The following is a 14,950-nucleotide window of genomic DNA, read 5'->3' on the forward strand; positions in this document are numbered from 1 at the left end:
TACGAAATCCCATAATATAATCTATATGTTTCCTGAAGGAAAACATCACAGCTCTGAAACTTGTGTACGGTTCCAGGTGTGCCCGGAGTGTCTTGTTACCAAGTTATGCAAAGGCTGTTAAGGTTTTCCAGAAAGACAACTCTATAGACAACAGAAAACAACCAGTGTTTTCTACAGTGATTTCTTTAAGGTCAAAGTACGTACAACTTTCATTCCGATATCTATTCTAGAGATAGTGAAAAGCCTCTATTTCATCATAACGATTACTTTAGATATAATAATCCTACTAGAATTCCTACTATAAAAAATGAACTTTAAATCTCACCGTGCGTCCTGCATTCTGCAGACTGAGCTGTGTCGCATGCACCCTTGATCCTCTGAGAAGCCTTGCCTCAGTGGATGTCAGAGACAAGCAATTAGGAAAGCTTGAGCGCCCCCTTTAAACATTAGGGGAGTGGTTAAACAGTTACCATCCAATCTCTACAGGAGATGAAGGCAAACTAAGTGAGTGTGGTGTCTGGATGATGTGCCAAGTCACTTCTCAGTGTTGTGCAGTGCATTCGTGGTGCAATTGAATTAACAAAGCCCTGTGTTGGAAAGAGGACTTAAACATGAGTTTTTTATCTTTTTATAGATGTTAAAGTGACACCAAGGACAGTGCTGTTGGCGGATGGAGGTTGACCGTCTACCTTAACAGCAAAAGTATTTTACAATACAGAGAGCTCATGTTTTGGTATGAATTTCACTTTCTGTTTCCTCATGTCTCTTACCTAGGTGCTTTTTTTTTTTTAAATTTATTTATTTATTGTATGAAAGTATACTATAGCTGTCTTCAGACACCCCAGAACAGGGCATTCGATTGTAAGCCACCATGTGGTTGCTGGGAATTGAACTCAGGACCTCTGGAAGAGCAGTCAGTGCTCTCAACAATTGAGTCATCTCTCCAATACCTCCCCCCCCCTTTAATGATTCTTTTATTTAAGGTTCTATTAGACTTGGTAGTCAAGTCTGAGAAAGAGGCACAAAGAAATAGTGCAATTCCTTGACAAGAATGATGTTTGAAACAGAAGTATCAGAAGACATTTCTTCCCTCCTATACTAAGGGGAAATATTTAAATTCATTACAAACTTAAAGGTCAGAAATGTGTTAGTCATATCTAGTCTCAACTTTTCTTATTTTGTTATTGTTACTAATTGTCTTGATTTTATGTGACTTGATACAAGGAGTTCTTTAGATTTTTCTAGTTGTTAGCTACCAATATCACAGTGCTCAAGCAATGACACCCACTAGCAATATCTTGAATGGGAGTTAATGCTGATTTTCTTGCTGTGGCTGAGGACCTTCACCATGATTTACCTTCACCATGACTCTTTTCCTCTTTAGCCGTGATGACAGCCTTAGAGAAATTTACAGAGAAATGTACAAAAAGAACCACACTTAATATCGTCAAGATATTATATTTTTCACAAAGCTAAAAAGTAGGACATTCAGGAGAAAATACTGAAATATAATCATGAAAACTTTTGTCCTTTTCATCAAAATAATTTATTAAAATCACAAATGGTAGAACAGAGTATTTATATTCAATACTTTCCTTTTATTTTCTCATGAGCTTTCTTTTTTTTTTAGATTTTATTGATTTATTTATTAATGTATGTGAATACACTGTCACTCTCTTCAGGCACATTGGAAGAGGGCACTGGGGGCCATTACAGATGGTTGTGAGCCACCATGTGATTACTGGGATTTGAACTCAGGACCTCTGGAAGTTCTCTTAACCACTGGGCCATCTCTCCAGCCCTCTCATGAGCTTTCTATTCTGCTGCCTTTCATAAATGAATGGTTATTACCTCTTTATATAATTAAGTTTGTATTTAATCATTATTTGATGAAGTTCTGCTACATTCTTATTTATAGTATTCTATTGAGTGCAGAAAGTGTATATCAAAATTCCATTTTATTTCTATGCATGTCCTAGGACAGTACATACATTTTTACATTCTTACCACTCCAGTTGGCAACATGAACCTGGGGTTGGAGAACCTAAAAATGAAGCAGACTATGGTCTCAGGCAATAGACATCTTTATTTAGGGAATACAACAGTTTATATTATGAGGGCTAGGCACATATAAGCAGAGTTCACTTCAGTTGAAGTTATACAAAGTTACAAGGGCAAGGTCACATAAATTATTGCTGTATATAGTCACACCAGGAAGGTCATATTAGTATAAGTTATATACAGTCAAGAGGGCCAGGTCACATTAGGTCAAGCTGTACGCCAGTGCTTCTCAACTTTTCTAATGCTGATACAGGTTAATACAATTCCATGTGCTCATGCAGGGTATCTGCATGCTGGCAGACACATCTAGAGGCAGAGCAATAGTGTCTCAATTCCTACGCCCATCAGAAATAGTGTTTCCCAATGGTCTTAGGTAGAGAACTGCTGTTCTAGAACTTTCAGGTGAGCTGTTAAATTTTTAGAATTAGATCTGTCCAGTTGTTTTATGTAGGCATGTAGTGCTATGAACTTTCTCAGCATTGCTTTTGTTGTCTTTCATAAGTTTCAGTATGTTGTGTTTTCATGTTCATTGAATTCTAGAGTCTTTAATTTTCTTCCTATATTTGTGTCTTGTCTTGTCTGTCTTTTTCTTTTTTTCTTTGTTTTTCTCTCTCTTCTTTCTCTCCTCTTCCCTCCCCTCCCCTCTTCCTTCCTTCCTTCCTTCTTTCTTTCTCTCTCTCTCTCTCTCTCTCTCTCTCTCTCTCTCTCTCTCCTTTTTATTTTTATTTTTTCATACAATGCTTCCCAACCATGGTTTCCACTCTCTTTACTGCTCCCAGTTTCCTCCCCCCATTCCATTCATCCTGCTTCCCTTTAGAAAAGAACATGCCTCCCAGGTACATCAGCTGAACATGGCCCGAGAAGATACAATAGGACTAGGCAGCCCAGTAGTAGGAAAAGAGTCCCAATAGCAGACAAACGATTCAGACCCCCTCGCCCCCTCCAACACACATAATACACACCTACTGTTAGGAGTCCCACAAGAGCACCAAGCTAAACAACCATACATATATGCAGAGAACCTAGTGTAGACTGGGCAGGCCCAATAATCGCCTCTTCATCTCCATGAGCCCCTATTAGCCCAGGTTAGTTGATTCTGTGGCCCTGTTCTCCTGGTGTCCTCAATCCCTTTGGCTCTGACAATTCCTCCTCCCTCTTTTCCACAGGGTTCCTTGAGTATTGCCTAACTTTTGGCTGTGGGTGTCTGCCTCTGCTTCCATCAGCTGTTGGAGAAAACCACTTTGGTGAAATTTGAGCTAGGCACTGATCTATGAATATAGCAGAATATTATTAATAAGTTTCATTGATTTTGATTTTCTTTTTTTCAGTCATGTTTGGTTCAACCCTAGGTCTCTGGGCTCTCTCCTCTCCAGTTGCTATCCAGAAAGTGTCTGACTTGGCCTTCCTCTTGTGGCATGAGCCTCAAGATAGAGCAATCATTGGCCACTCCCACAAGTTTAGTGCCTGCAGTGCCCCAGGACATCTTGCAGGCAGGAAAGATTGTAGGTCGAAAGCTTTGTGACTGGATTGGTGTCTCAGTCCCGCAACTGGAAGCCTTGCTTAGTTGCAGAAGATGGCTTGTTAATACTCCATATGCCCCACTACTAGGAGTCTCTGCTTGGGTTACCCTCATAGATTCGAGGGAATCTTTATAGCATTAGGCATCTATTTCACCCCCAAAATGTGCACCCCATTTTTAGTAGTCGCCATGTACTCTCTCCCTCCATCACTCTCCCCATACCTAATCTCTTCTGTTGTCATTCCTCACACCCACCCCCAGTCTACCTACAAAATCTATTCTATTTCCCTTTTCCAGGGAAATCCGGAGAGATGTTTCAGGCGTTAAAAGGTCAGGCTTAAAATCAAAATACCCTTAATTCATTTTTTAAATTCAATCTAGAATTGTTCAGTTTTCATGAGTTAGTAAGCTTTCTGTTGTTTCTGTTATTTTTTTAACATTAATCTATGGTGCTGTGATAGAATACAGGAATATTTCAATTTTCATGTATTCTAAAGACTTATTATGTACCTGAGTATGTGGCTAATTTTGGAGAAAGTTCAGTGAAGTGCCAAGAAGTTATATTCTTCATTGTTTAGATGGAATGTACTGTAAATATCTGTTATGCCCTTTTGGTTTATAAAGTCTGTTAGCTCAAGCATTTCTCCATGTTGGGTTTGTCTGGATGATCATATCCACCTTCTGGTTTTTGTTGAAAAGTTGGTTATAATTCGAGTAGGTTTGCCTGTATATGTTACTTGGTCTTTTTCTCTTGCAACTTTTAATATTCTTTCTTTGTTCCGTATGTTTAGTGTTTGATTATTATGTGGCAAGTTTATTTTTCATTTCTGGGTCTACTTGGTGTTCTGTATGCTTTTTCTGATATATGCATCTCCTTTAGGCTGGGAAACTTTCCTTCTGTGGTTTTGTTAATTGTAGGAATGAACATGTGCAGGTATAGGTGAGTAAACAAAAGGGTGTACCATGTGGCATACTGTGACAGCCTATTATATCCATGATGAGATGTTTTTGTTTCCTTTTGTTGTTTTTTATTTTGTGTTTGCTTTTCGAAGGGAAGTTGCAAGAGAAGACGATGTATTTGAAGGGACAGGGAAATGAATGGGATTGGGGTACTTGATGTAAAATTCACAAGGAATCAATAAAAAGTTAAAAAACTTATTTCCTGGACCTTTGAACTGGGATTCTTCTCTTTTCTCTATTCTCATTCTTGAATTTGGTCTTTTCACCATCTCCCAGATTTCCTGGATATTTTGTGTCAGGAATAATACTTGCTTTGATTGATAGATCTCTTTGTTCTATAGTGTCTTCAATGCCTGAGATTCTTTCTTTCTTCTCTTGTATTCTGTAGTTCCTGTTTACATCTTAATGTTTTCTTTTCTAGAATTCACTTAGTTTTTGTTTTCTTTTGTTTTTCTTTTGTTTTTTCTTTGATTCTATTTTTATTTATGTATATATGTATGTATTTTGTATTTTTTAATTGGCTATTTTATTTATTTACATTTCAAATGTTATCCCCTTTCCTCATTTCCCTTCCACAAACCTCCTATCCCATCCCCGTCCCCCTGCTTCTATGAGGGTGCTCCCCTATCCATCCACCCATTTCTGCCTCACTACCCTAGCATTTCTCTACACTGGGGCATTGAACCTTCACAGGACCAAGGGCCGCCCCTCCCATTGATGCTAGATAAGGCCATCCTTTGCTACATGTGCAGATGGAGCCATGGGTCTCTCCCATGGTGTACTCTTTGGTTGGTGGTTTAGTGCCTGGGAGCTCTGAGAGTCTGGTTGGTTGATATTGTTGTTCTTCCTATAGGGCTGCAAACCCCTTCAGCTTCTTGAGTCCTTCCCCTAACTCCTCCATTGGTGTGCCCGTGTTCAGTCTGATTGTTGGCTGCAAGCATCCACATCTGTATTAGTCAGTCTCTGGCAGAGCCTCTCAGGAGACAGCTATATCAGGTTCCTGTCAGCAAGTACTTCTTGGTATCAGCAATAGTGTTTGGGTTTGGTGTCTGCATATGGGATGGATCCCTAGGTGGGCAGTCTCTGTTGAAGAAGCTTTATTAAATGCTGAACAAGATGAACTTTGGTCAGGACCACTCCCTTTATTACCCAGCTGAATGGCCCCAAGACATCTGTTGTAGGGGCTTTTATGGACAAAACCATTTGACCACCATACTTTCCCATGAGACTGTTGTTTTTTTCAGAACTACAACTCCTAGCATTCCATGATGTTACTTGGTCCTTAATAGTAGGTGGGGCTTACAGGTTAATTTAGGGCATTGCAATTTATTCACGTCCTCCAATTGTTTTTTTGTATTTTTCTGGATTTTCTTTTTTTTTTTTTTTTTCCTTTGAGACAGGGTTTCTCTGTGTATCCCTGGCTGTCCTGGAACTCACTTTGTAGACCAGGCTGGCCTCGAACTTAGAAATCCGCCTGCCTCTGCCTCCCAAGTGCTGGATTTTTTTTTCCCCTGGCCCTGGATTTCTTTAAGGAATTTATTCATTTCCTTTTTAAGGTGCTCTATTATGCTCTTATATTTGGTTCTAAAATCTTTTTCGTGTGCTTCAGCTATGTTACAATATCCAGGGCCTGTTGTGGTAGGATCTTTGGACTTGTTATGGGATCTGATTAGATAGGTCCAGCACAACTCAAAGCACCAGGTCAATGCAGATGACAACTTTATTGAAATCAAGCTACATCAATGCGCAGGACAGACTCAGGAGCTAAGTTGGGTCTTCGAGCCAGAATGTTACAGAGTTTTTAAGCTTGAAAATCACAAACATCTGTGTTAAATGCAGTCCGCCAGTCAGCATTTAGGGATAGGGAACTTCCTTAGGAACATATCTCTGTGGTATACTTACCATATTTCTGTTGTTTGGTTTATTCAATTGTGGCAAGGTTATTTGCCTAGCATTCTTGTCTCAACTTGCCACCCAGGATGTCAGTTATGCATACACATCTTTAGTCCTGTCAAGCAGGATGTCAGTTACCATGGGAGGTCTTGGGAACTTAAACATTATCTGACCCATATTCAAAAATGGAAGTTTTATTCCAAATGGCTCCTGTTTGTTTTCTTTTTACAAACTATTGCTCTGGCTGTTATTGATTGTGTTCTTAAGCTAGCATCTGGTTTGGGAGTGTTTATGGGTTGAGGTTCTCATTTCTGGGTTTGTTTTTGTTGGGAGGGTGTTTTGTTTCTTGGTTTCTGTCTCCTGTCTGCAATTCCAGAGAGTGCATTGCTTTGTGTTGCCTGTTTTATTGGCCTGTTCGGCTGCTGTGCTCACTGGGAGTGATTGTTTTTGTTGGAGGCTGGGGAAGAGGAGCCCGGGCAATGGTTTGTTATAGTGCTAGGGGTGACAGTGAGGTTTATTAGGTTTGGGGAAATGGGATGGAGAAAGTTTATGGTCAGCCTACCTGGACATGTGGCAGGCATGGCCTATGGTTGAGCAGGGTGTGTTGGCTTAAGTTTAGTGCCGGGGCACACTGAGGAGGGAAGAGGAAGGCCAGGGGGTGTGGCATGGGATATTCTTTCTGTGTTCAGATATTTTCCTCAATTTCTTCCTTCAGAGACTTGAAGGTCTTGTCATACAGGTTTTCAGTTGCTTAGTTAGAGTTATACCAAGATATTTTATATTGTTTTTGGCTAATGTAGAGGGTGTTCTTTCCCTAACTTTCTCAACCCATTTAATGTTTATAAACAGGAGGGCTACTGAGTTTTTCAATTTAATTTTGTATCCCACCACTTTGCTGAAGGTGTTTATCAATTGTAGGAGTTCTCGTTGAATTTTTGGAGTCGCTCACGTATACTATGTTATATCATCTATGAATAGTGCTACTTTCAATTCTTCGTTTCCATTTTGTATTTCCTTGATCTCCTTTAGTTGTCTTGTTGCTTTAGTAGAGCTTCAAGTACTATGTTGAATAGATAGAGAGTGGGCAGCCCTGTCTTGTCCTGGTTTGTACCCCCAGAAATTGGAAAATCTAAATGAAGTGGATGATTTTCTAGATAGCTACCACTTACAAAAGTTCAATCAAGGCCACATAAACTAAACACTCCTATAACTAACTTCTGAGGAAATGAAAGCATCCATCAAAAGTCTCTAAACCAGAAAAGCCCATGGCCAGATGGTTTTAGAGCAGAATTCTACGTGACTTTTTAAGAAGGGTTAATACCTATACTCCTCAAATTATTCCCCAGAATAGAAACAGAAGGAACATTGCTAAACTCATTCTATGAAGCCACAGTCACCCTGATACTCAAACCACACAAAGACTCCACAAGGAAACGGAACTGCAGACCAATTTTCCTTATGAATGTTGATGTAAAAATATTCAATAAAATACAAACCGAATTCAGGAGCAAATCAAAAATATCACCCACCATGATCAAGTAGGCTTCTAGTCCCAAGGCATCTAGGTCACATTGCCAGGGTGAGAATTACCTTTAGCTGATCTCTTGTGTGATGTCCACCAGAGAAGTCCACTGTGACACGGCTTGAGAACATCTCTGTTAACCATCTGATGACTCCACTGGGTGTTTGGGATCCAAGTGTATTCCTGACCCCTTTTCAGGGTGCACTTTTAAGCACAAAGCCACATCCTTTGTTGACACCGCAGTTAGCAAGAACAGTTAAGCAGAAGCAGAACTACACAAGCCAAAAAAGGAAAGTTACATGTAGTCTTTCCCAGAACTAAGTACTTCGATGGATTAGGTTTTTTGTTTTTTTTTGGCTGGTGGTGCTGCATTTGTGCTGTGTTTAATGTCCTGAATGGTACTTCCACTGTGGCATCAGTTGTGTTAAGGTCTGGGTCTGGAGAGGCTATTATGGCTAGCCTGCAGATTCTGGCCATTGTCCCAAATAGAGAAATAGATTTTGTTTTAATTAAGCATCCCAGACAAATAGAAAATAAGGAAAGGGTCACTAAGGCTTCTGCTGGACAGTGCTCAGTCTCCATTTTACATGCCAACAAGCCTGTGTTAGGTTAAAGCTGCTGATGCAGCCACTTTGCCAGGTATAGAGAGACACCCATCGTGTGCTTGAAGAAGGCCACCTCACTGTAGGAAAGGAACAACTTAATTTTTTTTTGCAGACATTCATGGTTTCTGAGTGTCTGTTGTGGCACAGGGTATCAAGTGGATAGGTGAAGTAAGTGTTTCCTTTGGATTGGTAACAATTGGACCAGCCTCTTACCTTTTGCCCTATTAAAGGCCAGGCAGGCCCCATATAAAGAAATTCATGATCTTGTATTTATTTGTAGATTATTAACCCTTTACTCCTCAATTCCTTAATAGATCCTAAACAGATGTTTCAAGATGCTGTGCCCTTATGTGCCTGATGTCCTTATGTGGGTGAAGAGGATTCCAACCTGGAGCCTGGACCCAACACAGAAAAGCCCATAACCTGTGGTCCTCACCACCTCTACAGCAGTGAAGGTCGCCAGTGTCACCCTGTGGATCCACCACACCCAGCTGAAGAAGGCTCCAGGAGATAACAGAGATGGGTGGTCACCAGGTCCTCCAACTCCCTAAAGATAGGACTAACGTGGGTCCTATTATTATTGTTGTCTTCTCTTTGTTCTTTTCATTATTCTGATAATTCTAAATATTAACCCTTTAAATACTGTCACCTGTGTGCAGCCACTTGTTTCTCCGTCTCTTCTTTCTTGATCATTATTCCTTTCCAGGAATGCATGGCCTGAAATATTTACAAGCCTTCTGGTATCAGAGGTGAATGTGATGCTCACTGCTGCAGAGAAGGATGTGGGTGATTGTTCATCACTGAGGAGATGCTCCTGCTCCGAACCATTCATCTGAGGGCCTGAGGGTTTTTCTAGACAAGTCAAAATGTCCTCCGTCCCATATCATAGCTTTAGAAAAATGTGTATTGATTACTGATAACAGAACAAATGTTGTAGTTACCTTAATTTCATTCACTTGGTAATGACTAAATCAGTGGACATAAGAGGAAATGTTAATTTTCATTTCAGGGTCGGTTAACTTTCAAAGACGTGGCCATAGAATTCTCCCAGGAGGAGTGGGAATGCCTGGACTCTGCTCAGCGGACGTTGTATAGAGATGTCATGTTAGAGATCTACAGCATTCTGGTCTCTGTGGGTGAGAATAGTTTTCTTTTGGGATTTCTACTTCATTCTACAGTGTCTATCAAATGTGTTTACTATTTGTATCTGTCCATTGTCTGAGTCTCAGCTCTCAGTCTGTCCTAGACAGTACTGATTGTCTTGTTTATATAAACATTTGAAACCAGTCTACCTTGTGTTTACATTTAGTAAAATCCTTCAATTTAGTAGCACATACTCTGTGTATCTGACTGTAAAAGTTGATTTCTCCAGTTGTGGTTTTTCATGTGGTAATTAAAAAGATTTATTTATTTATTCTATGTATATGAGGACACTGTAGCTGTCTTCAGACACACCAGAAGAGGGCATTGGATCCCTATTACATATGGTTGTGAGCCTCCATGTGGTTGCTGGGAATTGAACTCAGGACCTCTGGAAGAACAGTCAGTGCTCTGAACTGCTCAAACATCTCTCCAGCTCTTTTTGTGGTAATTTAAAGGAGAATAAATATATACAAAAACTTAAGTATTCATTTCAGGAAAGTCTAAAATATGTGTCAGGAAGTAACAATTAGGAAGTCACTTGTGAATCTTCCATTCTGTTTCCTCTTATCCATTGGGTATTACCCAGTGTGTCAAAACCAACCATAATGAACATAAAGTAAAACCATGTCATTTGTCTCTTCTGATACACAGGCCTTTCAGTATCAAAATTAGAGCTACTCACCTGTTTTGAACAAAATGAAGAACCCTCCATTGCAGGCATAAAGGAGTTAAAAGGCATAGAACCAGGTAATTTGGAATGAAACAACGTCTCGTGGTGATTCTAATTTAAGTAGTAATCCTAACTTGTAGAGATATTAGCCTATCCCTTGTCTAGGGATGATACTTAGGTAATATATCCAGAATATAATACACAGTGGAATTACATTGTTTATTTCTCCTTTTATCCAAATAGTGTTGAGTTAAAATATAGTACTACAGGGCTGGTGAGATGGCTCAGCAGTTAAGAGCACTGACTGCGCTTCCAGAGGTCCTGAGTTCAAATCCCAACAACCACATGGTGCCTCACAACCATCCGTAATGAGATCTGACACCCTCTTCAGAGGGTTTCAAAACCATCCATAATGAGATCTGACACTCTCTTCAGTGTGTTTAAAAGACAGCTACAGTATACTTACATATAACAATAAATAAATCTTTGGGCTGGAGTTAGCGGGGCCTAAGCAAGCAGGTCTTGAACTAGCAGAGGTTCTGAGTTCAATTCCCAACAACCATATGATGGCTTACAACCATCTGTGTAGCTACAGTGTACTCATATGCATTTAATAACTAACTAAATACATACATACATATATACATACATATATACATACATAAATATTACAGTTCCAATTTGGCAATGTTTGTTGGGTTATTGTGTGTTTTACTGCATGTTGTATTTGTCTGCAGTGGGCCAGTGCTGATTTGTTTGCTTAGGTTTTTTCTTATTTATATATATAACACAATATGTCATATTCTCTCTCCCCATCTCCCTGTCTACTTGCCCTCACCCACGCTGACCTGACATAATGATTTCTCTCTCTCATTCTTTCTGCCTCATCTTCAAAATTGAAAATAAGACTGGAAAATCATAAAAGACCAAAGATTTGGATTTCTATTAGGAAAATGTACTTGCACATGAGGCATTCTCTGAAATGTGGTTGATATACCCAATGTCATTCCACTGAAGAATACTGGTTTTTCCTCTCACAGATACTATAGTACTTGTCTGGAGGTGGATTTTTGCGCCTATATTTCCTTCTCTGAGCTGTGAGTTTCTCAGTCTTGAGCTTGTACAGGTGTTGCATATGCTGTCATAGTCTCAGTGAGTATATGTGGTCATTAGTCCTGATGTGTCTGGAAAATGTTTTTTCTTTAGAGTTATTCATCACCTCTTGTCTTTACAGTCTTTCTGCTTCCTCTTTTTTTGTTTGTTTGTTTTTCGAGACAGGGTTTCTCTGTGTAGCTCTGGCTGTCCTGGAACTCACTTTGTAGACCAGGCTGACTTTGAACTCGCAAATCCACCTGCCTCTGCCTCCCAAGTGCTGAGATTAAAGGCATGTGCCACCACCGACCGGCCTTTCTGCTTCCTCTTATGCATGAGCCCTAAAGCCTTGATTGGAAGGTTTGGATAATGACAGATGTAGGTCCAAGTGCTCTAAAGTATCTCATTCTTTGCACATTGTGTGTCTTGGGTGGTTGTGTTAAACTTTGCTGGTGAGTGTTGAGGGATGCACAGATCTGTGTTTATAATGACATGTCATTAGGAATCACTGCCATGTTAATTTAGCAGAATTCTAATATCTTTTTTACCTAGGGCCTATGACTAAGCAAGTCTTAGGTTCCTGGCTTCATTAACAGTATTGTGTATCTGTTCCAACTCACCTAGGTATCTTTAGGTCAAGTCTGAAGGTTTGAATAAGAATTTCATTTATCGACTCATGTGTTTCAATGCTTAGCCATCAGGGAGTAGCTGTACACGAGAAGGATTAGGAGGTGTGGCCTTCTTGGAGGAAGTGTGTCACTAGGGATGGGCTTTGAAGCTTCAAATGCCCAAGCCAGCACCAGCATCACTCTCCCAGCATCCTGTGGATCTGTATGTAGAATTCTCAGCTTCTTCAGCATCATATTTGCTGACATGCCACCATGTTTCCTGCCTTGATAGTTGATTAAAGCTCTCAAACTGTAAAGAAGCCCCGGTTACATGCTTTCCTTAATTAGAGTACTGTGGTCATAGTGACACTTAATAGAAAAATAACCAAGACAGAAGTTATTACCAAGAATGGGTTATTGCTGTGACAGGCCTGCCCATGCTGCTTGTTGGTGGAATGTAGACTTTGGGGTCTGAATTAGGAAAGCAGTTGAATTTGACAACCAGGGCCTGATTGGCCACACTAACAGGAGCATGGAACATAGTGCACTAAGGGCAACATAGCTTAAGAGGTTTCTGAGAAGCATATTAAGTAGATTCTGTAGAAATAGTTACTGTTACATTTTGGTGAAGAATACGTCTACTTTCTGCCCTTGTCCAAAAATCTTTTTGAGGCTGAATTAAAGAATTTTGACTTAATGACAAAGGCAGAGGAGATTTCAAAGCAGCCTAGAATTTTTGGTCACTCCAATGCATACAAATAATGAAGATGAGCAACCCGAGCAAGGAAAAAAAATGTATAGTAGATGAGAAAGGGAGAACCAGGAAATGTAATGGCACTAAGTCATAGCCTCAAGAAGATGAAAAGTTGAAAGAAAAACCTGATGCTAAATAAAGGAATAAAGAGAATGGTGACTTTGGGGCAAGACCCCAACCAGGTAAACTTCCTACTTGTGAAAAGGAGTTAAAGAAATCCTTAAGCAGAGAAAGCAGAAAGCTGATGAACAAGAGGAAAAGTTCCAGATCTAGCAACCAAAAGAACCTGACAGTGGGAGCTATGTGATTCTGGCTTTAGAGTCAAAAAGGGCAGCCTAGAATCTCCCTTCATGGTTAAGAAAAGTTACTGAAGCCAGGTATGTGTTAGGGGTGTTGCTGCAAGGAGGCTCAGAGAGGCCTTTCATGAAACTGTAAAGTTGAAGCCAGTAATGCATTGGAGACTCCAAGATGTTGGAGATCCCAGAATTATGGAATAACTGCCTGAAGAGAGCTGCAGACATAGTGCGGAACCAGGCTAAGAGACATGTGTTGCAGTCAACAAAGCTATAAGATTTGCAATTCTGAATCGTGCTTCATCATCGGCTGTGGAAATGTATAATGTGGTGTTTTCCCTGCTTGTTTTCATTCCTGTTTGGGTCCAGTATGTCCTCATTATGTTCCCTTTCATCCCTTCTGGAATGGTAATATATATCCTGTGCCATTGATTGTTGACAGTATGTGATTTGCATTTGATTTTGATTTCACAGCAGGTTATAGTTTAAGAGATTGCCATGAGTCTCAGAAAAGACTTTGAACTTTGGACTTTTAGACATTGTTGAGACTGTTACAGATGATGGGGACTTTGGAAATTGGACTGACTGCAATTATGATAGCGAAAATTATGATTTTTGCATTGTGATAAGGCTACAAGCCAATGGGAGCTAATGAATGTGGTTTAAATAAAATGGCCTCAAAGTCTCATATATTTGAATGCCTACAGCCATCTGAGGTAGTCTCAATTGAGGGTATGCCCCCATTAAAATGACTGGTTGCTCTGTCTATGAGAGTTTGTGGGGATTGATGTATCATTGATGTAGGAAGACTCTTTCACTGAAGGTGGCAATATCCATGCCACTGGCTATACTTGTGAGAGAGGTATCTTAGTGAAATTATGTGGAGTGGGAAAACCCACTATTAATCTGGTTCTTCTGATGTGGGAAGATCTTCTTTTTATTTGGGGTACATGTGTTTTCTGGGTAGCACAAAACTATTTGAAGATCTGTCTTTGTTCAGATAGCCTGGGATATTTTGACTAATCAAGGTACCCTGGTTTTATTCTGGTTCTGTGGCAAATACAATGACTGAAAGCAATTTAGTGGAATGAAGGTTATATTTCAACTTACACTTCCATATCACAGACCAATTGCTCAGAGAAGTTAAGGCAGGAACTGTCCCTCAGAGCCAAGGAAGTACAGCATGAACAATGGAGGGATGCTGCAGGATGACGTGTTTGTCAGGCTGATGCTCAGAAATCTTTCTCATTATAAGATATCTGATTATAAGTGGTATCCCATAACCACTTGCGGAGGGAATGGAAGCACCCATAATGGGCTGGGTCGCTCTACCCAATAATCAATAAAGGCATTTCTATATCACAGATGGGTACAGAGATCAACTTTATTTAAAAAAAAAAATTGCCCCATTGAGAGTCTTTTTTTTCCGTTGATTCCAGGCTGTGTCAAGTTGACAGTTAATGCAAACTAGGGCACAAGGTTCTAGGGGAATGGAGGGTGACTGCTAGACTGCTGTCATTATGCCATAGCTTGCACAGATTGCCTGGACCTTTCCTTTCTGCTCTGCTCCTATGATGCCTTCTCTCTGCCTGGCCACTAACTACCATGGGAGCCAACTTCTTAATTGAATAATAGACACATGACAAAAGAGTACTGGAGACAGAAGAGAGCCAAAATACCCCAGTAACTCTCAAAGGATAGTGAAGAGACTTGTTTATATCAGGAAGCCTTCCTAAGAATAAGCTAGGAAGCAGAGTTGGTGAGAGAACTTCCTTCTGGGTCTGGGCAGTGGTAAACAGTTTGTTGAGTGTTTTAGAAGATGCTCTTGAG

The sequence above is a fragment of the Mus musculus genome, chromosome 7, assembly GCF_000001635.26.
Source record: "Mus musculus strain C57BL/6J chromosome 7, GRCm38.p6 C57BL/6J".
Lineage (NCBI taxonomy): Eukaryota > Metazoa > Chordata > Mammalia > Rodentia > Muridae > Mus > Mus musculus.